The following is a 22,981-nucleotide window of genomic DNA, read 5'->3' on the forward strand; positions in this document are numbered from 1 at the left end:
TCATGCCAGGGGATTAAAAACCAGGTTCCTCAGGGCCCTGGGTTACTCAGCTGTGTCTCAGGAACCATGAGGCAGGAGGAGGCCGAGGGGCAACCCCCAGAACAGCTGCAGTTTATCTGTTTCATATATTAAACACAAGATTTCATTTGAAAGAAAGGGTTTCACTGTAAATAAACAAACATCTTGAAAACCACCACATGGCAGAACCAACTTCAAATAAATGGAAAGTTAAAAGAGAGAAAGAACTAAAAACATAGGGTCTTACTTTAATGAATGTGTCCTTTTTTAAATGGAACAAGGAAAGAAAACAGCACTAAAACCAAATGTTATAGCTTAAGAGTTCTCTCCTTTATTTTTGCCTGTCCAGGAAAATAAAACAAACAAACAAAAAAGACAGAGAAGAAAAACAAAGGGAAGGTAGTATATTTTAGTTTCTAGGTCCCTGGGAATGTCTTAAATCCATATTACATTGACTGGGCAATTTCAAGAAACAGAGTCACATAGGACATTGACCTAACTAAAATTCTTAAGATAAATCTATCTTCACTAAAAAGAATGGAAGAAAGCTTTTCATAAGTTACTGGTACACGCACACACAAAAGCCCTCCAATTTTACCTTTTGTTTTCCTGTCTGCTGAGCACCTTTAATAGCTTATAACGTCTCTCATTTCTGAAAAACCAATTCTTTCTTACAGATGCTCAAAAGCCAATGAACAGTGTGTCTTTAAGGTCAGTAGGTGGGAGGGAAGCTGGTTTGTCACTATGTGGTAGGCTAGAGCTGGATGCAGTCTGCAGAAGTAGACGGCCAGCCCCGGGGACACTGGGAATTCAACAAGTCACTAAGAACTATGCTCACTGTGGTTTGGCATGCCACAAAAACTTTTCTTGACTTTTTCATTTTTGTCATTCTAGACTCCTACTGGAGCCAGATGATTTAAAAATCTTGTTTCAGACAATCTTCTTAACTTTTTTAAGTTAATAGCTTCCAATGTCACTGAACCAACCAACCTCTTCGCATTTTATAGACCATTTAAAGCCAGCAAGTTTGATCATTTAGTAAAGCAATAGTTCTTTACAGGAAGTGCCCTCAAGCTAAGCACTGCTCTTTGGAGAGTTTGTTAATATGCTCAGTCAAGTCACCTCTGTTGAAGCCAAGTGAGCTCCCAGCGCCACCCTCTGAAAAGATCAAATGTCATCTTCTAAAAGGACTTCTTCCTTCCTCCCTCCTACTCACTCCCAAATTTCCACAAGCAACATTAGCATACAACACAAATGAGAGACACAGTCATTTCAGGGCATGGGGAAGTCAAACATTTTTGAGAAGTCAAAAGACAATGGAACAAAGTACTGATTTTCCTTATGTTCTAAGGATATATGAATATTAACATGAGTTGTTTTCTAAACTTGGGAACTCTGCAAAGATGCCATCTTGGTTAGCCGCCAAACAGACTTACTTAAGTGACCTAATTTTCATGTTCTACTTTTGAAGATCTCCAGGACAGAAATTCCACACTCTCCACTGGTAACCTGAACTGTGGTTTAATTTCCTTCAGAGTCAAAGGTGACTGTTTATTTCAACTTTTTAAAAAAAGTTAAACAAGAGCTTAACTCTTGTTAAAAGATGTCATTTGAACCCTGAAACTAGTAACTGCAACAACACAAAGTGAATAACCAAGAACTATGCTATAGGTTAAACCACAGACATCAGAAATGTGCCTGGCTTACAAGGATGGTTATGCTGTTCTCTTCGCCCAGATGACCCTATATGCACCATGGGTGTCTGCACTCAAATTCACAAGTTTAAGAAATGACTCTACAGCTTCTGGAAAGAAAGAAACTCATGTGCAATGAAGAGGTCTCTCATAGTCACTGGTGAAAATCATTCCCAGGTCTTCCACACTTTCCAAATGAGTAGAAATTTTGGGTTTTGGTGTCCTTTTCCTTTTCTGTTTTTCTAAGAGTCCCCTAAGCAATATCATGCTCAGGTTTCCTAAATCTTTTTTAAGGTGAACTTTCCACTGAGCTACCCCTTGAAACAAGTCTTCTGGAGATTTTTCCCTTGACCTCCTGGAATTTTTCAATGAAACTCAAAAGAGATGTTTACCTGACCTCCTAATGAAAGCTCTATTTTTAATTCCTTGAACTTTTCTGTCTTTTCTTGCTGTGCCCTCTGGGAAAGAAAGACAAGTACAGTTGTTGGCTTGTTCTCAACTGGCAAACACCAAGATAATCCAGTTCTAATAAGTTTCTCAAGAATTTGGATAGTATCGCGAAGATATTAAGTATGTTCTCGTCTCTGGCATGGTTGTTTGCACTTCACCTTTTCAGAGGATCAATGTAAAGATAGGAAATGCCAGCACATTACCTTTGTGACAAAAAAAAAAGATGTCAATCACAGAAAGAATAAAAGGAATATTACTGGGTTTTTCAAAAGCAATGAGAGAGCAGGAAAAAACTATGACCTAAGGGGCAGAGAGAAGAAAAAATGAGACCACTTTTTGCCAATTGGTGTCCAAATGAGGCTGAGTTCAGGCTCCCTCTAGCAGGGGGCATTTGGAGAGGTTTGGAATTGAGCACCCACAACCAGGTGTAGTTGATCATTTCCTTTTTCTTGCAAGAAAGAAGGTTCCTGGCAGTTCCATTTCAAATGGGAACCTGTTTGGGAATGGGTTGGGTCATATATATTTCAGGGGCTTCTCAGTCCAACCAGGGACAGGTACTTTCCCCTGCTAAGAGATCAAGGGGTGAGATGAATGGCTTCACTTTACTGCCAATTTCCTCTAGGAATTCTCTTCCAGGAATCATTCAGTATAAGGCTTCCAACACCATTCCACTCCACTCATCTCACACACTAGGTTCCCAGTAGCATGCTTGCTCTTAGCTACATGTCCTCTAACAAGGACAAAACTACCACGTGATCCATCAACAACATACGTGAGCACTGTGAGGGCTCAGAGACTCCAAGTCCAGCTCTCTGTTGCCTAGAAGCTACAATTCAGTGGCAGGGAGGCTGCTTATTCATAAATAGCTGTGTTTCGAGCGGACCCTTCTGAGAAGGTACACTCAGTAACACACTCGGTATGACACTCAAACCTCAGTACAAAAGTTTATTTCCTCCACCTTTTTGAATCTGAGTCTGCAAAAAAAGGAAAGAAAAAGATGAAAACTGCCCTCAAACAAAGCAAAAAAGACCCTCACATGGCCTATGAAGGGCCCCAAGTTGAGTGATTCTGGCCTGGCCATTTTCCTGCAGCATGGGTCAAAGCAGAGCAACTACTGAAGCTGTGGTTGGAATATTCTCAGATTTCAGGACTGAGCCAAGTAGAAAGATGCATCTGTCGAAATGCCCACCATACTGCGTAATTTATACTGGTTGACTGAGCGGACTGATGGAGCTGTAGGACTCTTGAAAAACTGCTCCTGGAATCTCATTTACCACTTTTCATTTATATTCCAGCTTATCATATCTAATCAAGGACTTTAACAGGGATCTTTAGGTGAAGGAAAAGACCAAGCAAGTCCCTGGAGCTTCCTCAACTATAATAATCAGAAGGAAGATGTTTGAGGAAGAGGCTGGTAGAGAAATTCATTCAGTTAACAATAACAGGAAATGAGTAGGCAAATAAATAACTCAATAAATGTCTTCAACCCTTTTGTTCATCTTTATCCAGCTCAACTCAGACTGGCTTCTTCTTTATCCCTGGGCCACTTTGCATAAACAGGTGCCCTACAATTAAAAATAAGGCAACGGGGCTTCCCTGGTGGCGCAGTGGTTGAGAATCTGCCTGCCAATGCAGGGGACACGGGTTCGAGCCCTAGGTCTGGGAAGATCCCACATGCCGCGGAGCAACTAGGCCCGTGAGCCACAATTACTGAGCCTGCGCGTCTGGAGCCTGTGCTCCACAACAAGAGAGGCCACGATAGTGAGACGCCCGCGCACCGCGATGAAGAGTGGCCCCCGCTTGCCGCAACTAGAGAAAGCCCTCGCACAGAAACGAGGACCCAACACAGCCAAAAATAATAAATAAATAAATAAATAAATAAGACCTTACCTCAATCATCACCTCCTCTAGGAAGCCTCCCCCAATTCTAAAAAAAAAAAAAAAAAAATAAGGCAACGAATTTTGTCCCCATTCCACTCAAATTTTCATTGATTCAGTCTAGTACCAATGGCTCAGTTTTTCTTTCTTTTTTTTTTTTTAAAGGAGTGATGGTTTTATAAATGGTTTTTCTTCTAGATGATAAATAAGGGATCTTCAGTCTTATTTCACGTTGAAACAATCCAACCTAAATGATTCTAGCTCTCGGCAAGCAGCTGATGAGAAGGACTTTGTAAATGGAGATGGCATTCTAAGCTCAAGGAGATTTCAGTTGGGAAGGGAAGGAACTGACCAGTTTAGGATTTTCACAAAATTTAGATTAACACTGAAAAAGTAGGAACAGAGGCTCCTATGTTCTTTCAATTTCCCATAAGTAAATGAGGAAGAAAAGACAACCAGGATAAAAAAAACTTAAGAAAGGTAAGAAGAAGAACGGTAGCATTTGCTGGGAAGTACCTCTCGCTGGCAATGAAAATGAGGGAAGCAGTGTGACCTCAGATTTTAGGTCCTCCTGGGGGCCTGTCTCTGCCTGTTTCCAGGAAATGAGATAAGATGATACATGTCCACTCCTGCTTAAGTGATGCAGAGGGACATAAAGCATTCGGTTCTGCTCGGGACAAAAATGTTCCATAAACTTTTAAAGGATGAATTAAAAGATTAGCTCTGGACAGAGGCTATGAATACCACTGGCCCTAAGAAGGTGTCGGGGTCAGCAAGAACCAGAGGCCCAGCTGTCTCCACTGTTTGATGAGGTATAAGAATCTTGAAAGTTTGGCTTCCCTGGTGGCGCAGTGGTTGAGAGTCTGCCTGCTAATGCACACGGGTTCGAGCCCTGGTCTGGGAAGATCCCACATGCCGCTGAGCAACTGGGCCCGTGAGCCACAACTACTGAGCCTGCGCGTCTGGAGCCTGTGCTCCGCCACAAGAGAGGCCGCGATAGTGAGAGGCCCGCGCACCGCGCTGAGGAATGGTCCCTGCTTGCCGCAGCTAGAGGAAGCCCTCGCACAGAAACGAAGACCCAACACAGCCAAGAAAAGAAATAAATAAATAAATAATAATTAAAGGTGCTAATAATTTTTTTAAAAATGGTAAATTTAAAAAAAAAAAAAAAAGAATCTTGAAAGTTTGAACTCGGGTATGTGGAATGAATAGGAAACAGATGATGAGAGCAGTTCAAAAGCTGTTATCCCTGGAAACCAGCCCCCAGGAAGCTACTGTGGGTGTGTGTAGCATGGGAGGGTCAGGAGTGGATGTTCAGCACAGAAACATCCCAGCCATGCATCCAGGGAGACAGAACCTCCCACAACTAAAACCTCAAGAGCACGGAGCACCTTAACAGTAGCAACAATCCTCTTCCTCCTCATCACGTATGGACTGAGCCCTGGCCCTCCACGGATCACTTACAACAATTACATGAAACAAGCCATTAACTCCATTTTACAGATGGGGCCTGAGGTCAGACCCTTCTCACACGACCTCCCAGTGGTCTAGAAGGCCATGCAATGCCGGAGCTTAACATGGAAGGGATGGCAAGGCCATTTTTACACAATGCTTGTGCCTCTCTAAAGGACCTGAGAAGGAGGAACGGCATCAACTCTGGGGTTCAAATTGTTGGGTTTAAGTACCACCTTCACCATTTTCGGTGTGGGGACATAATGATCACGGGTGGTCAAAAACTGTCCATTTTGGTCTCCTTTCCCTGGGGCGAGTTACTCAAACCTCTGAGACCTTCTCCCCTCCTAACATGAGCTCATCATCATGCTACCTCAGCGGGCAGCTGTGAGGATTAAATGAGATGGTTTCCTCACCATGAAGCAGTAGGCAAGTACTGGTGGTTGTTATTCCACGTTACCGCACTGGAGTTTCACGTTGCCTCATTTGCAGAAGAGTGCCACCCCACCTGGTTTTGCAGAAGCAGTGCATGTATTTCAGGCACAGCAGCGTCTGACTGCAGTAACGGGCAGTAACTGCAGCCCCGCGCACGGAGCCGTCGCAGAGCTGGTGTGCCCCCGCCCCGCAGCCTCCGCTCCTCCCTCTACCCTTCGTCTCAGTCACTGCAAAATGGGGACACACTCTGGCAGCCGAGTGTGCGAAGAGGACTCCCACGTGGCACGTGTAAGTGTCCCAGGAGTGATCCCACACAAGCCCCACACGCTCTCCAGCTCTCTTCCCCACAGAGCAGGCGCACACATCCAACGAAGCAACAGCAGAAACTTCCAGATTTTATAGGGGGAAAAAAAGTTGATCCTTAAATTCTGTTCCACCGCTCACTGTAGGTTCTCTGCTTATTAACATAGTATAAGCTGCGTTTTCTAGCAATTATTATTTGAAAAGCTCTAGAAAAGGGCATTTCAATATAACAAGAACTAGAATATTCTTTTTATATATACTAAGGCTTGGAACGTTCTTTTTAATTGTTTTCGTTGCCTAATGAACACTTACTAGATTTTTTAACTCAGTAAGCTTACCTCTTTATTGGAGATGGGAGAAACTTAGTAGCTATTGCTTCAAAAGGAACAACTGTTAGATTATTATAATTACACCTATCCTTTCGATCTTGACCTTCATTATTAGTAATAAAATAAAGGTATTTCTTACAGTCATTAAAGTCCTTGCCTTTTGAACTGTGAAAAAACATATTAAACAAGGCAAGCCTGAATACTTTGAACTTTGTTAACAGTGTGAAAATGTCTGTTTCACGGCCAATTAAAGTTGGCCATAGAGACTCACGCTTTCCACAATCTATCTGCTGGCATGGTTGATGCCTGCGGGCAAAGAAGCCGGTTAGAGTCTTCTTACTAAATAGGACAAAGGATGACAACGTTAGGCACTGTGAGCTAGCTGTTGTGGAAGAATTTCACCACTTGTAAGGGTCTGTGGGCCAAGAACAATTGATACTACAGGAAAAGACCACCAGAAAATGCTGACACCTCCAGTCTCAGCATCCCACACCTCCTGGACACAAGGACTCAGGCCTTAATCCTAAATACTCCATGTCCACATGTAAGCCATTATGAGTAACTGTGCTTGAAATTTAATTCCACATCTGCTCTTCTGCAGCCTTTGGAAATCTGATGAATTTCTCTGACAACTGTTTGCAAAGGCCGTAATCACAGTCATCTGTAACTGGATCTCCAGCTACAGGGCAAAACACCACATAATTCCAAGAGGCTTTTGACCCAACCATATTTGGTTTCTTGTCTCTCTTGCTTTCTTTAAAATTGCGCTGAGCCTTCAACTTGCAGACAGCCTGATTAGCATCGGAAGAAGGGGGCCCAGGTCCTCCGTATCACCCTCACCACACAGGCCCCGGCAAATCCTTACCATCTCCCTTCCGATTGTAGCAGGAGGCAATTTGGGCTATAACAACAAGTGAGGGGGCCTGTGTCAGTGGGGTTCCTCCCTGGTGGCTTCAGAATCCCAGGAGGCAGCCTGAGGAGGCACCCCGGCTCCAAGGGGACCAGAAGACAGATGCACTGGTACTTCCCCACCTCTTTCACTTGGGTTGCTCAGAAGCCGTGTGGCTCTGGGGCTGATATGCCCTTTCTCTTTACAGTTGGCCACAGCAATGTGACAGTGATATGTGACACCCGAACAATGCAATTAACCTCCATGAGTCTGTTCTGTATTTTAAAAATTTAACAGCATTCACTTATTAAAAGGATTCCTGTACTGATCTATCTTCATTCCATAAACGCTCCCAAAAATCAAGCAGGAAAATTCTTGCACCAATTCAGCCACGTACGGATTCAGTAACCCTGGGCAAATCACCTCCTATCTGGGGGCCTCAGTTTCCTAATCCCATTTCTAGCCATCCCCTTTTTTTTCTTATGAAGAACAAACATAACAAGGTACACAGAAGTGCTCCTCGAAGGATGAAGCACTATTATTACTGTCAGCCTCATTATCCTCTTTGGAAGCTCCATTCTGACAGTTAAGTGCTCTGGAGCCAGACGGACAGGGTTAACTAAGGTTACGTAACTGTTCTAACCTCACTTTTTTCATCTGTAAAGTGGGGATGAGATGACAGCACCTAACTCTGAATTACTGAGAGAATTAGATGAGGAAATGTAAAGAAAGCACTTAGAACAGTGCCAGGAACAATAAACGGTGCCTAATATTAGTCACTCTCGTTATCCTGTCATTAGCCTTGTTTTCTTTCTTGAGTTCATCAGGCACCTTTCAAAATAAAATACCTTTTTCGAGGCATTCAACTTTGGTGTGCTAAGGGAAAAGGGGGGAGCTAATAATGATCGTTATGTAGCCTACCTCATTTAATGCTGCCAACCAACACATGCCAACTATTTCATTGTCCCCTTTCATGTAAAGTCCAGAAAGGTCAAGTGGCTACTAGGTGGCAGCCAGGACACAAAGTCAGGCCTGAATGGCCCAGACTATGTTTTCCACCGCATTGTTTCCATTTAGATATGAAGCGGGAGTGTAATAAAGCTTTCCCTAAAAAAATTATAAAGTCACCTAATTTACATAGGCAGTGTGGTTCAAAGGTTATTGTAAAAAAACAGCTTTAATATTTGGACGTAAGCTGTCAAGGCTCAGCTCAGCTGGCACCTACCCTTGACTTCCCTCCCCGCCGCTCCTTAACCGCAGTGAGTGGTGAGAGAGGCTCCTGTGGCGCACCCCGCCCCAGCCTGTATGGACCCCGGGGCAGCACCTGTGGCGTAGCAGCACACCTGTGGGCTCTTGTCTGTCTCCTTCTCCTCCAAGAGACCATGAGTTGCTTCACCTCATGTGCCCAAGGCCCCACCCGACACCCAGCCCAGAGCAGGGCACATGCTGTCAGCCGAATGGATGCATGAATCCTGGCCCTTCCCGTAGTCCCTGCTACACCAAAGACTGGTTTATTTGACAATCATGAGAGGTTAAGGGGGTCCAGAATTAAACCTGGCCCCTGCAGGGTGTCACTGCAGAATACGACCTGTGTAGTATGCAAGATCACACCTCACAAAGAGCATTTCATAATTCTATGTAATTACAAAGACATCTAACCAAAACATATTTATATCATTATCAAACTTGACTTGTCGTGTCTGCTATGAAATGTTCTTGCATCATGATACAAATGCACACACTACACGCAGATGGCTGTGTTATGCCACTTTTTTCTTCGTGGGGGGCAGGGGCAGGGGGGCCGAGGTAGTCCAGGAAGACCCCGTCAGCAATAAAACACTGGGCAATACTTTTAAGGGTATGTTGTAATGAAAGGTTACCTTTGGATCATTATATTTCCTTTTAACAAGTACCTGGCAAGAGAGTAGATACAAACTTAGATAAAGGTACTAACTGATTATATAAGTAAAACAAAATCCAAGTTCTTTATAATGTACTTAGAGCCTCAACTGACCTTGCCTCTTGATTTTTTATTTTTACAAACTCATTTTTCCCTTCTCACTTTATACATTTTTACAACTAATGAATACTGCAAGCAAAGTTTCTATCAAAGAAAGTTTGGAGAGTGTTATTTAATTTTTTTTTTTCCGGTTTTCAATTACGTCTTCCTCCTGAAAGGTTGAGAATCACAGAGACATACAACTGCCTCTTGACATTTAAGTGAAAAATCCCTGGACAATTGTTTTTGAAATATCTATGTTGTTTACTCTTGGATTTAATAAAGATCGTTATATTTTTCTCACAAAGAGTATTTTACACGAAATAAGTTTATACTTCATTAGACACTCAAGTAAAACGAAGAAATAGTTATATCCATGCGAGAACACTGAGTCTTACCAAAATTATGTAGAATGTAAGGTCGTAATTCCCCCAGAACAATTTTATACAAATGGAGAATGCAGATTCTGCCTTACGCAACCACAGGCTTATAGCTAAGGAGGTTTCCTCGTCTCTTAAGCCTCTGATCTATTTTAGGATCTTTGACCCTTTATACCTGGGGGTTTGTGACATTCTAGTAAAAATTAACCAAGTATTTCTTGGTGCTAACCTAGTGACACATTTAATGCACTAGCTTGTGGTGGAAGGGGGAAATCTCATTGACTGTTTTTCATAAAACCACCTTGGATATAGTCTCTGTCCATAGAAAAAAGACTCCACAGAAGTCAGACATCATTCTTGGCATGTAAGTCTAAGTTCACAGAAGGGAATTCAGATGAGGACATAACCCCTAAATGACCACTCTGTCTGTTCCCATGACCAAGCAACAGACAAAATGCAAGGAACAAGGGGAAGCAGTTGACCTACAAGGGCCCGAACATTTTTCCCTCTGCAGCTTTTGAAACAGCTTACAGTTTCTTTATCTTTATTAGGACATTTTCCTCATCAAATTAATGAGTCACTAAACAAAAGGCTTACTAAAATGTTTACAGTTGGGAATAAACTATCTGTTAAGGCTCTAGCAGAAAAGGCAAGTCATAATTTGCCATTGCTTTTCAATGAAATCATCTGGGAAGAGCAAGGCCGAAGAGTTGGGATAGAAACATAGGATGGCAATGTGCAATTCAAAGTAAATCCTGAGACCAACGGAAAGAAAATGCCTGCAATCCTTTTGGCCCTGTAATCCTTCACATCATCATCTCTACCCTCCCACCTTAACAGAGCTCTTTCATTCTGACAACTATCAAACACAGACATTCTTGTGGAATAATTAGCATTGTTAAAACCAAGTCCTTTGGAAGGTAAGTGAGGGGGGCAGAAGTCAGTGGTAGTCAGGGGTAGTTGTCTTGTGATGGCTTAAAGGAACGTAAGGGAAGCTGGTTAGCTGAGGCAACAAAAACAAAAACTAGGCATGATTTAGAACATGGATAGAAAAAAAATAATGGGCATTGCATACATTCATCAAATTTTCTTATGGTTCTATCTGGGCACACACAACTGGCATGAACATACAGTTGATGAGCTGAGACTGATTCCCATCTGAATTCAGGACTGACAGCCAGCGAGGAAGGCTGGGAAGGATGTGCCGAACACTACACCTGGAAAGTTTTTCTGAAAAGAAATGGTCCCCTTCAAATCATTTCCATTTGGTGATCTTTTCAATGGTCAAGAATATGTATTAATGAATTAGCATACAGTACAATATTCTTTTTAACAAGCAATACAGACTTACAGTTAGAGGTCAAAGGGAAGATATAGGTGTGGCAGTAGAATTCCAGCCAGGGAACTCTGGAAGAGACCAGAAGAAGCCAGAGATGGCAAGGCATTTGGTCCCAACAGCTCAGGAAGGACAGGGCATACCTCCAACAAAGGAGTGGGAGGATGAATGCCTCAGACCGCAGAAGGAAGCCTCTGCAAACCGCAGCCCGTCGTGTGGAGGGGATTCCTGGCTCTAAAAGATACACGGGTAGTTCTACAAAGTAAGAGCTAACCTGGGTTTATCTCCCGGGTGGTTTATAGTTCTCCAGGTAAACTGCATAAATTCTCTGTGAGGGGAGTGAAGTTCTTTTTCCCTTTTTCTCTACCAAAGTTTCACAATTAGGTGCCAAACTGACCCTTTTGGAACATCTTTTGCTTTCTTCCCTTCTAATTTCATCCTCATTAAGTTCTGCCCGATCACTCCTCAACTAGTGAAAAATCCAGGTACATAGAAACACACACTTGGCTGAATCACTCCTGACAATCAGGCGGTTGTTCTTTCTGAATTTCAAAAAAGATTCAAAGCTGTACAAATAGAGGTTCCTTTACACAACCAGACAGAACAGAATCTACTCCTGGGTCCCTAAGGTCCCATCAGAACAAGAACCAATGGGCAGTACACCCATGTTCACAGCAACATTATTCACAATAGCCAAAAGGTGGAAGCAACCCCACAGTCCATCACAAGATAGATGAATAAACAAAATGTGGCTCATACACACAATGGAATACTGTTCAGCCTCAAAAAGGAAGGAAATTCTGACATATGCTACAACATGGATGAACCATGAAGACATCATGCTAAATGAAATAAGCCAGTCACAAAAGGACACTGTATGATCTCTCTTCTGCAAGGTCCCTAGAGTAGTCCAATTCATCGAGACAGAAAGCAGAAGGGCGGCTGCCTTGGGCTGGGGGAAGAGGAAGTGGGGAGCTACTGTTTAATGGGTAAAGAGCATCAGCTTCACAAGATGAAAGAAAGAGTTCTGGAGATGGATGGTGGTGATGACTGCACAAAAAAACACGAATGGACGTGATGCCACTGGACTGTGCACTTAAACATGTTAAGATGGTTAATTTTATGTTATGAGCATTTTACCACAATTAACAAAACAAAAAGCAACAGGCTGTTTCCACACCTGGTTTTGGCAATTTGTGCACAACCTCCATCACTGAAGGTTTCTGGCTGGGAGGGGCATTCCACAGTAGTGCCAGGTGCCCACCAGCTTCTGACATTTATGTGGGGTGAAAGGAGATGCCCAAGGAGCTGGGCCATCACTCCCTGCATGGAGTCCTTTCCCAGGAGCAGTTTCTACAGCAGGAATGCCTGACTCACTCACTTCTCTTCTTTGTGGGAATCAGAAGATAAATGTTTCACTGCCCTGAAGGGGGATGGGTAATAAGACCTGCAGGTTCCCTGAATAAGGAAGGGGGAAGAGCTAAAGTCAAGAGCCCAAGGCCCTAGGATACCTGGGGACACGAGTCTACCTTGTAGCTTCATGGTTGAGGAAGATGGGGCCTGGGAACTTAAAGGCACGAGTGTCTTCCCCAGGTGCCTCTCCCTTCACGCCCAAGGTCCCATAATAATATCATTTTCGTGATTAAATGCTTTGGAAAAAAACCTGCTCGACTCGAGATTGGTTCAAGATGGCGGAGTAGAAGGACGTGCTCTCACTCCCTCTTGCGAGAACACCGGAATCACAACTAACTGCTGAACAGTCATCGAAAGGAAGACACTGGAACTCACCAAAAAAGATACCCCACATGCAAAGACAAAGGAGAAGCCACAATGAGACAGTAGGAGGGGCGCAATCACAATAAAATCAAATCCCATAACTGCTGGGTGGGTGACTCACAAACTGGAGAACACTTATACCACAGAAGTCCACCCACTGGAGTGAAGGTCCTGAGCCCCACGTCGGGCTTCCAAATCTGGGGATCCGGCAACGGGAGTGAATCAAACTTTGAAGGCTAGCAGGATTTGATTGCAGGACTTCGACAGGACTTGGGGAAACAGAGACTCCACTCTTGGAGGGCACACACAAAGTAGTGTGCACATCGGGACCCAGGGGAAGGAGCAGTGACCCCAGAGACACTGAAACAGACCTACCTGCTAGTGTTGGAGGGTCTCCAGCAGAGGCAGGGGGTGGCTCTGTCTCACCGTGAGGATAAGGAAACTGGCGGCAGAAGTTCTGGGAAGTATTCCTTGGGGTGAGCCCTCCCAGAGTCTGCCATTAGCCCCACCAAAGAGCTGGGTAGGCTCCAGTGTTGGGTCGTCTCAGGCCAAACAACCAACAGGGAGGGAACTCAGCCCCACCCATCAGCAGACAAGCAGATTAAAGTTTTACTGAGCTCTGCCCACCAGAGCAACACCCAGCTCTACCCACCACCAGTCCTTCCCATCAGGAAACCTCAACAAGCCTCTTAGATAGCCTCATCTACCAGAGGGCAGAGAGCAGAAGCAAGAAGAACTACAATCCTGCAGTCTGTGGAACAAAAACCACATTCACAGAAAGACAGACAAGATGAAAAGGCAGAGGGCTATGTACCAGATGAAGGAACAACATAAAACCCCAGAAAAACAACTAAATGAAATGGAGATAGGCAAACTTCCAGAAAAAGAATTCAGAATAATGATAGTGAAGATGATCCAGGACCTCGGAAAAAGAATGGAGGCAAAGATGGAGCAGATGCAAGAAATGTTCAACAAAGATCTAGAAGAATTAAAGAACAAACAAAAAAGAGATAACAATACAATAACTGAAATGAAATACACTAGAAGGAATCAATAGCAGAATAACTGAGGCAGAAGAACAGATAAGTGACCTGGAAGACAGAATGGTGGAATTCACTGCTGTGGAACAGAATAAAGAAAAAAGAATGAAAAGAAATGAAGACAGCCTAAGAGACCTCTGGGACAACATTAAACGCAATAACATTCTCATTATAGGGGTCCCAGAAGGAGAAGAGAGAGAAAGGACCCCAAAAAATATTTGAAGAGATTATAGTCAAAAACTTCCCTAACATGGGAAAGGAAATAGCCATCCAACTCCAGGAAGCGCAGAGAGTCCCATACAGGATAAACCCAAGGAGAAACACGCCAAGACACATAGTAATCAAATTGGCAAAAATTAAAGACAAAGAAAAATTACTGAAAGCAGCAAGGGAAAACAACAAATAACATACAAGGGAACTCCCATAAGGTTAACAGCTGATTTCTCAGCAGAAAATCTACATGCCAGAAGGGAGTGGCATGAAATACTTAAAGTGATGAAAGGGAAGAACCTACAACCAAGATTACTCTACCTGACAAGGATCTTATTCAGATTCGATGGAGAAATCAAAACCTTTACAGACAAGCAAAAGCTAAGAGAATTCAGCACCACCAAACCAGCTCTACAACAAATGCTAAAGGAACTTCTCTAAGTGGGAAACACAAGAGAAGAAAAGGATCTACAAAAACAAACCCATAACAATTAAGAAAATGGTAATAGGAAGATACATATCGATAATTACCTTAAACGTGAATGGATTAAATGCTCCAACCAAAAGACACGGGCTTGCTGAATGGATACAAAAACAAGACCCATATATATGCTGTCTACAAGAGACCCACTTCAGACCCACTTCAGACCATTCAGACTGAAAGTGAGGGGATGGAAAAAGATATTCCATGTAAATGGAAATCAAAAGAAAGCTGGAGTAGCAATACTCATATCAGATAAAATAGACTTTAAAGTAAAGAATGTTACAAGAGACAAGGAAGGACACTACATAATGATCAAGGGATCATCCAAGAAGAAGATATAACAATTATAAATATATATGCACCCAACATAGGAGCACCTCAATATGTAAGGCAACTGCTAACAGCTCTAAAAGAGGAAATCGACAGTAACACAATAATAGTGGGGGACTTTAACACCTCACTTACACCAATGGACAGATAATCCAAAAAGAAAATTAATATGGAAACACAAGCTTTAAGTGACACAACAGATCAGATAGATTTAATTGCTATTTATAGGACATTCCATCCAAAAACAGCAGATTACACTTTCTTCTCAAGTGCACATGGAACATTCTCCAGGATAGATCACATCCTGGGTCACAAATCAAGCCTCAGTAAATTTAAAAAAACTGAAATCATATCAAGCATCTTTTCTGACCACAATGCTATGAGATTAGAAATCAATTACAGGGAAAAAAACATAAAAAACACAAACAAATGGAGGCTAAACAATACGTTACTAAATAACCAAGAGATCACTGAAGAAATCAAAGAGGAAATAAAAAAATACCTAGAGACAAATGACAATGAAAACACAACGATCCAAAACCTATGGGATGCAGCGAAGGCAGTTCTAAGAGAGAAGTTTATAGCTAGCTATACAAGCCTACCTCAAGAAACCAGAAAAATCTCAAATAAACAATCTAACCTTACACCTAAAGGAACTACAGAAAGAAGAACAAACAAAACCCAAAGTTAGCAGAAGGAAAGAAATCATAAAGATCAGAGCAGAAATAAATGAAATAGAAACAAAAAAAACAATAGCAAAGATCAATAAAACTAAAAGCTGGTTCTTTGAGAAGATAAACAAAATTGATAAACCATTAGCCAGCCTCATCAAGAAAAAGAGGGAGAGGACTCAAATCAATAAAATTAGAAATGACAAAGGAGAAGTTACAACAGACACCGCAGAAATACAAAGCATCCTAAGAGACTACTACAAGCAACTCTATGCCCATAAAATGGACAACCTGGAAGAAATGGACAAATTCTTAGAAAGGTATAACCTTCCAAGACTGAACCAGGAAGATATAGAAAATATGAACAGACCAATCACAAGTAATGAAATTGAAACTGTGATTAAAAATCTTCCAACAAACAAAAGTCCAGGACCAGATGGCTTCACAGGTGAATTATATCAAACATCTAGGGAAGAGCTAACACCTATCCTTCTCAAATTCTTCCAAAAAATTGCAGAGGAAGGAACACTCCCAAACTCATTCTATGAGGCCACCATCACCCTGATACCAAAACCAAAGATACTACAAAAAAAGAAAATTACAGACCAATATCCCTGATGAATATAGATGCAAAAACCTCAACAAAATACTAGCAAACAGAATCCAACAACACATTAAAAGGATCATACACCATGATCAGGTGGGATTTATCCCAGGGATGCAAGGATTCTTTAATATACACAAATCAATGAATGTGATACACCATATTAACAAATTGAAGAAGAAAAACCATATGATCATCTCACTACATGCAGAAAAAGCTTTTGACAAAATTCAACACCTATTTATGATAAAAACTCTCCAGAAAGTGGGAATAGAGGGAACCTACCTCAACATAATAAAGGCCATATATGACAAACCCACAGCAAACATCATTCTCAATGGTGAAAAACTGAAAGCATTTCCTCTAAGATCAGGAACAAGACAAGGATGTCCACTCTCACCACTGTTATTCAAAATAGTTTTGGAAGTCCTAGCCACAGCAATCAGAGAAGAAAAAGAACTAAAAGGAATACAAATTGGAAAAGAAGAAGTAAAACTGTCACTGTTTGCAGATGACATGATACTATACATAGAGAATCCTAAAGATGCCACCAGAAAACTACTAGAGTTAATCAATGAATTTGGTAGAGTTACAGGATACAAAATTAATGCACAGAAATCTCTTGCATTCCTACATGCTAATGATGAAAAATCTGAAAGAAAAATTAAGGAAACACTCCTATTTACCATTGCAACAAAAAGAATAAAATACCTAGGAATAAACCTTCCTAGGGAGACAAAAGACCTGTATGCAGGAAACTATAAGACACTGATGAAAGAAATTAAAGATGATATCAACAGATGGAGAGATATACCATGTTCTTGGATTGGAAGAATCAATATTGTGAAAATGACTATACTACCCAAAGCAATCTACAGATTCAACGCAATCCCTATCAAATTACCAATGGCATTTTTTACAGAACTAGAACAAAAAATCTTAAAATTTGTATGGAGACACAAAAGACCCCGAATAGCCAAAGCAGTCTTGAGGGAAAAAAACAGAGCTGGAGGAATCAGACTCCCTGACTTCAGACTATACTACAAAGCTACAGTAATCAAGACAATATGGTACTGGCACAAAAACAGAAACATAGATCAATGGAACAAGATAGAAAGCCCAGAGATAAAGCCACGCACCTATGGTCAACTAATCTATGACAAAGGAGGCAAGGATATACAATGGAGAAAAGACAGTCTCTTCAATAAGTGGTGCTGGGAAAACTGGACGGCTACATGTAAAAGAATGAAATTAGAACACTCCTTAACACCGTACACAAAAATAAACTCAAAATGGATTAGAGACCTAAATGTAAGACTGGACACTATAAAACTCTTAGAGGAAAACTTAGGAAGAACACTCTTTGACATAAATCGCAGCAAAATCTTTTTTGATCCACCTCCTAGAGTAATGGAAATAAAAACAAAAATAAACAAATGGGACCTAATGAAAGGTAAAAGCTTTTGCACAGCAAAGGAAACCATAAACAAGATGAAAAGACAACCCTCAAAATGGGAGAAAATATTTGCAAACGAATCAACGGACAAAGGATTAATCTCCAAAATATATAAACAGCTCATGAAGCTCAATATTAGAAAAACACACAACCCAATGCAAAAATGGGCCGAAGACCTAAATAGATATTTCTCCAAAGAAGACACACAGATGGCCAAGAAACACATCAAAAGCTGCTCAACATCACTAATTATTAGAGAAATGCAAATCAAAGCTACAGTGAGGTATCACCTCACACCAGTTAGAATGGGCATCATCAGAAAATCTACAAACAACAAATGCTGGAGAGAGTGTGGAGAAAAGGGAACCCTCTTGCACTGTTGGTGGGAATGTAAATTGATACAACCACTATGGAGAACGGTATGGGGGTTCCTTAAAAAACTAAAAATAGAATTACCATATGACCCAGCAATCCTACTACTGGGCATATACCCAGAGAAAAGCACAATTCAAAAAGACACATGCACCCCAATGTTCACTGCAGCACTATTTACAACAGCCGGGTCATGGAAGCAACCTAAATGCCCATCAACAGACGAATGGATGAAGAAGATGTGGTACATATATACAATGGAATATTACTCAGCCATAAAAAGGAATGAAATTGGGTCATTTGTAGAGACTGTCATACAGAGTGAAGTTAAGTCAGAAAGAGAAAAACAAATATCGTATATTAACGCATATATGTGGAACCTAGAAAAATGGTACAGATGAACCAGTTTGCAGGGCAGAAATTGAGACACAGATGCAGAGAATAAACGTATGGACACCAAGGGGGGAAAGCCTCGGGGTGGTGGTGGTGATGTGATGAATTGGGCGATTGGGATTGACATGTATACACTGATGTGGATAAAATGGATGACTAATAAGAACCTGCTGTAAAAAAAATAAAATTAAATTAAAATATTAAAAAGCAAAACAAAACTGCTCTATAAGGTCCTCACAGACTCGTTCCTTGCCTCCGGGAGGTCATAATTTATGATACATCATTGTGTCCACACTAGGTGAAACATATGGACAACAGGCTGGGATACTCAATCAGTGTTTGATGGGCAATGGTGTATTTATAGCACATGTGGTAGAGGCTGAGGACACACACATTTTGGGGAGAACAGGGAACTGGACCAGAGACTGGACAGACCAAGGATAGGAGGAAGAACCTGGGAGCAACACACATGGTCTAGAGGGTAAAGACTGGACTGGGGCCTGAGGGGGCCGCCCTCACCAACTGACAGTTCAGGACCCTCCCTGCTCTGAAGCATTCCCACGAGCTGACCCAGGGCTTCCTGCTTGATAAGGCAAGAAAGAGAGAGATGGAGAGGACTTTTCATTCTAGTCAGACCTCAAGATAATATACAAGAGTAGCAGACACTCTCATACTGCTTATTATGAGCTGTTCTTCTAATACTTTAAGATATTAACTTACTTGAGCCTCACAACCGCAGGCACTGCCTTATCCACTGATGCAGAAAGGAAGACATAAAAAGGCTAAGGAACTTGCCCAAGGTTTGAAAGCTAATAAGTGTGGAATTCGGGCATCGCCCTTGCTTTTAACCATTATGCTATCCTGCTCTTCTGCAAGAAGACAAGTTGAGAGGCTGAAGGACGGTCAGCACTAGGTGGCATGGTAGCTCTGCCCCTCATTTTTAGGGGACAGGCAGTAGAGCTTTTGGTTGAGACACATCCTCTCATCACGCCAGCGTGGGTGAGAGGTCAACTCTTCCAGCTCTTACCTGCTAGCTGTGTGGCCATGCGCATGTTAATTAACCTCTCTGAGAATTAGCTATTCGCTGTTATCTGTAAGTTATGCTCTCTAGTGTATCCGTGAGGATTAAATGGGGCTCCTGGCACATACCCAATAGATAGAATCTATTGTTCGACCAGCTGAAAGCTCTCAAAACAAGCACCTGACACACAGTCACCATCTAATAAATTAATCAAAATACTGTAACAAAGTAATAATGGCTATAAGTCTACAACGGCATGTAACGGTGAGTTCACAGCCACAGAGCTACAAATCTTCAGCAGTTCCTATACCACACTGTTTGAGGAGGGATTCGATAATTTTTCCTAAGTGTTCCCCTGGGATAGTTAAGAACCAAGACATAAGAAAAAAGAGACAAATTTACAAGTTAGCAGAATGTTTCACTTAAAAACGTAATGCAAGAGTTGAAGATAATTTTTAAAACAACATCTTACAATAGTCTTAGTTTGATTCTAGAAAGCTAAACATTCCACAATTACTAAATCACCTATAGAAAATGGACAGCCTCCAATGACCAAAGAAAGAACATAATTGCACATAACATCCCAAAGTGCAGAGAGAAAGCATCTGACAAGGTTAACCTTTTAAATTGGCTCAGGATGGAGCCTTTTAATAAGGCTCAGGATGGAGCCTGGTGACCGGTGCCTGGCTGGCCTATCCTCAGGGTGAACAGCTCTCCCTCAGTGACCAGACAGCAGACTTTGTACCCAGCACGTTCTGAACTCACAATCAAGAATGCAACCACAGCCAGAAATGCCACTGACACACATGCTGATGGACAGTTGCCAGGACCACTTCAAACCAGGATTTAAAGTAAAACAACAAGTTAGATGAGCCCTGTGCTGACATCCCACCCCCAGTCAGGAGTCAGGGATTCTCCTTCCTGGAGACACACCATATTTCTACAACAGGCTTTTCTATTTTCCTTACAGAGTGCTTCAACTATAAGAGCACAAACCAAACATCTGAAATAATGAGTCACCTACTGGCTTGAATCCGAAGCACCAGGTCAAACGCAGTTTAAGCCACATCAGTGCTTAAAGGCAACTCTAGTGCAGTGAGTGGACGGATTTCTGCCGCCTGGAATCTGCACACTCTTTCTATCATGATGGATGATGTCTCAGTGATGAGAGACATGACGAGCAGTCCTGGCTGTTCAGGATGGCATCAGGAGAATCTACGGCATTCCTTCTCTCTGAAATTGCCCATCTTTAGAGGAGATTCCAGACAAGGAAAAACCAGAAAAGAAACCCAATATCAAATAGCATTTTTTTCCTTATAAGCACCTCTGGGAAAGAGTAGTCTGAGGGAAAGGGGGGTTTACATTACCAATAATGGTATTAAGTGGTATCACTCTTATCTGTGGATTTAAGTTACATTTATTCTTGATTATATTAGATAATAAAGGTGAAACATTCCTTCATCAGTTAAAAAAAAAAAAAAAAGTGGCATTCTCAATTCTCCAGCTATTCTGGACTGAAGAAATAGGTCACAGGAGATAATAAATTACAAGCAACTTCATATGACATCCAAATTATACACTTCTTTTCCTCCACTATCATTATAATTCTACCTTCAAAGGCAAACAAATATTATTTGAAGTTGAACTGAAAAGATGCACAGCTACAAGATTAGTTCTCAAGAGAGAATGCTGGATTTCCAGGACACACACTCCTGCTTAAGATAACCTAGCTCGGCATCATCTCGCGGGAGGTAAGAAGCTCTTGGAGGATGAGCTCTCAGAGAGACTTTAATTCTGCTGAGTAAATGAGTGAAGCATGCAGGCACAAATGAGTGACAGAATATCTGAATGAAGTAGCCCTGGAATTCCAAAGTTCCAAGAGTATTTTTCATGAGTTTCACAGTGCCCAATTTTCCTTCAACATAAGTTGGTCTTACCTCTTCTAAAATATACCAGAAATGTGATAAAGAGAAGCACAGTAAAAATCACTGATCTTCCTTGGGCAATCCTCGTGAGTCTTATCTAATCACTCCAATTCTGCCTAGGGGTGAAGGCGTCACCCCGCTGCATGAAAATGTCCACTACAGCCATGTCCCACCTGTCCAAAAGTCAGGCCCCCAGAGCCCAACCATTCAGACCCCAGCGAGGAATCCAGAAGGAGAAAGAGGCTCTGGGCAGGGAAATGCTCGGCTGGCTGGTCAGCAAACCACATTTGGATGCTGGCAGAATGTAATTTATAAATAAGCATCCAGAAAAGACAAATTCCTCCTTTTATGATAATGTTGATAGTTTCTTCTGTTCAAGTTTTTCCCTTCTTCCCATTAAAACACAAACATTGATTCTAAGTTGTCCATGTTCCACAGTCTGTAAATTCATATGAAATGAAAATTCAGACATTTAAAAGGAAACAATTTCTAAGTATTGACTAAATAAAACACAAAGTAATGTTTAACATACTACGCATGATAATAGTGTGAGCAAAGCGTATTTCCAAGCCCGGTTATCAGCCTCTGGTCCATACCAGAATTACCTGTGGGACTTGGAAAACTCACAGATGATCCTGTAGCACCCCCAGAAATGAGGTGGGTCTGGCGGGGAGTGGAAACAGCCCTGAGCGTGGAGCCAGGAGATGCACTTTCCAAGTGGGGCTTTTCACTCCCTGTGTGACCTTGAGTACATCACATCTCTTCCCTGTGTTTCCTCAAGTCTAAAATGGGAGTACTGTATCAAATCATAATCTAAGTCTCTTCTAGCCTAACACATAAATTTTTTCAATTTTCTCCCAAACCCAGAGTTTTTCCCACTTTAGGAAACTTACATCTCTTAGTGTGGGACAGAAGCAAGGAAAGATAGAGAGAGAAACATATCAAGTGTATCTCAGGGAATACGGGCTACTGATTCAACAAGATGAAAGGATATGTGTGGGAGAGTGAGGAACTGGCAGGGTAGACAGGGAAGACTGTGGACAGGAGGCTTGGAAAGTCACAAAACTCTCAGACCCAATCCTTCCTCCCGCTCCCCCGGCCCCCCCTTTTAAGGGACGGAACAAACGAAGTTGTGAAGGAGAGAGAAGTGAAGTAAGAGACAATAAATAAGTCCAATACATTCAATTAACATTTGTCAAATGTACATTATGCTATATTATAGGCATAAGAAGGTGTTTAAGTGAAAAGCAACATGGTCCCTGAACTTAAGAGATCTGTGATGGAATTCAGTGGTTCTCAAACCTCACATGCATCAGTATTGCCAGGCAAGCTTGTTAAAAATGCAGATACCTGGGTTCCACCCACTCATCCCAAACATACAGAATAAGAATTTCTAGGAGGCATATAAAATAAACAAGGACCTACTGTATGACACAGGGAACTATACTCAATATCTTATAATAACCTATAATGGAACAGAATCTGAAAAAGAATATATATATATATATATATATATATACACGTATGTATAACTGG

General features: G+C 41.8%; 1 protein-coding gene across 3 annotated transcripts in view; it reads right to left on the reverse strand.

Moving 5' to 3' along the window:
• Positions 1-22,981, reverse strand: part of LHFPL2 (LHFPL tetraspan subfamily member 2) — a 168,056-nt gene that overhangs the window by 98,748 nt on the left and 46,327 nt on the right. For 2 of the 3 annotated variants that reach the window (XM_068535547.1, XM_068535550.1), the window contains exon 3: positions 4,053-4,089. The exons of the other annotated variant lie outside the window; for it this stretch is intronic. The gene's annotated coding sequence lies outside the window, so the exon portion shown is untranslated. The remainder of the gene's footprint in view (positions 1-4,052; positions 4,090-22,981) is intronic. 3 annotated transcript variants of the gene reach the window in all.

The sequence above is a fragment of the Eschrichtius robustus genome, chromosome 2 (genome assembly GCF_028021215.1).
Source record: "Eschrichtius robustus isolate mEscRob2 chromosome 2, mEscRob2.pri, whole genome shotgun sequence".
Lineage (NCBI taxonomy): Eukaryota > Metazoa > Chordata > Mammalia > Artiodactyla > Eschrichtiidae > Eschrichtius > Eschrichtius robustus.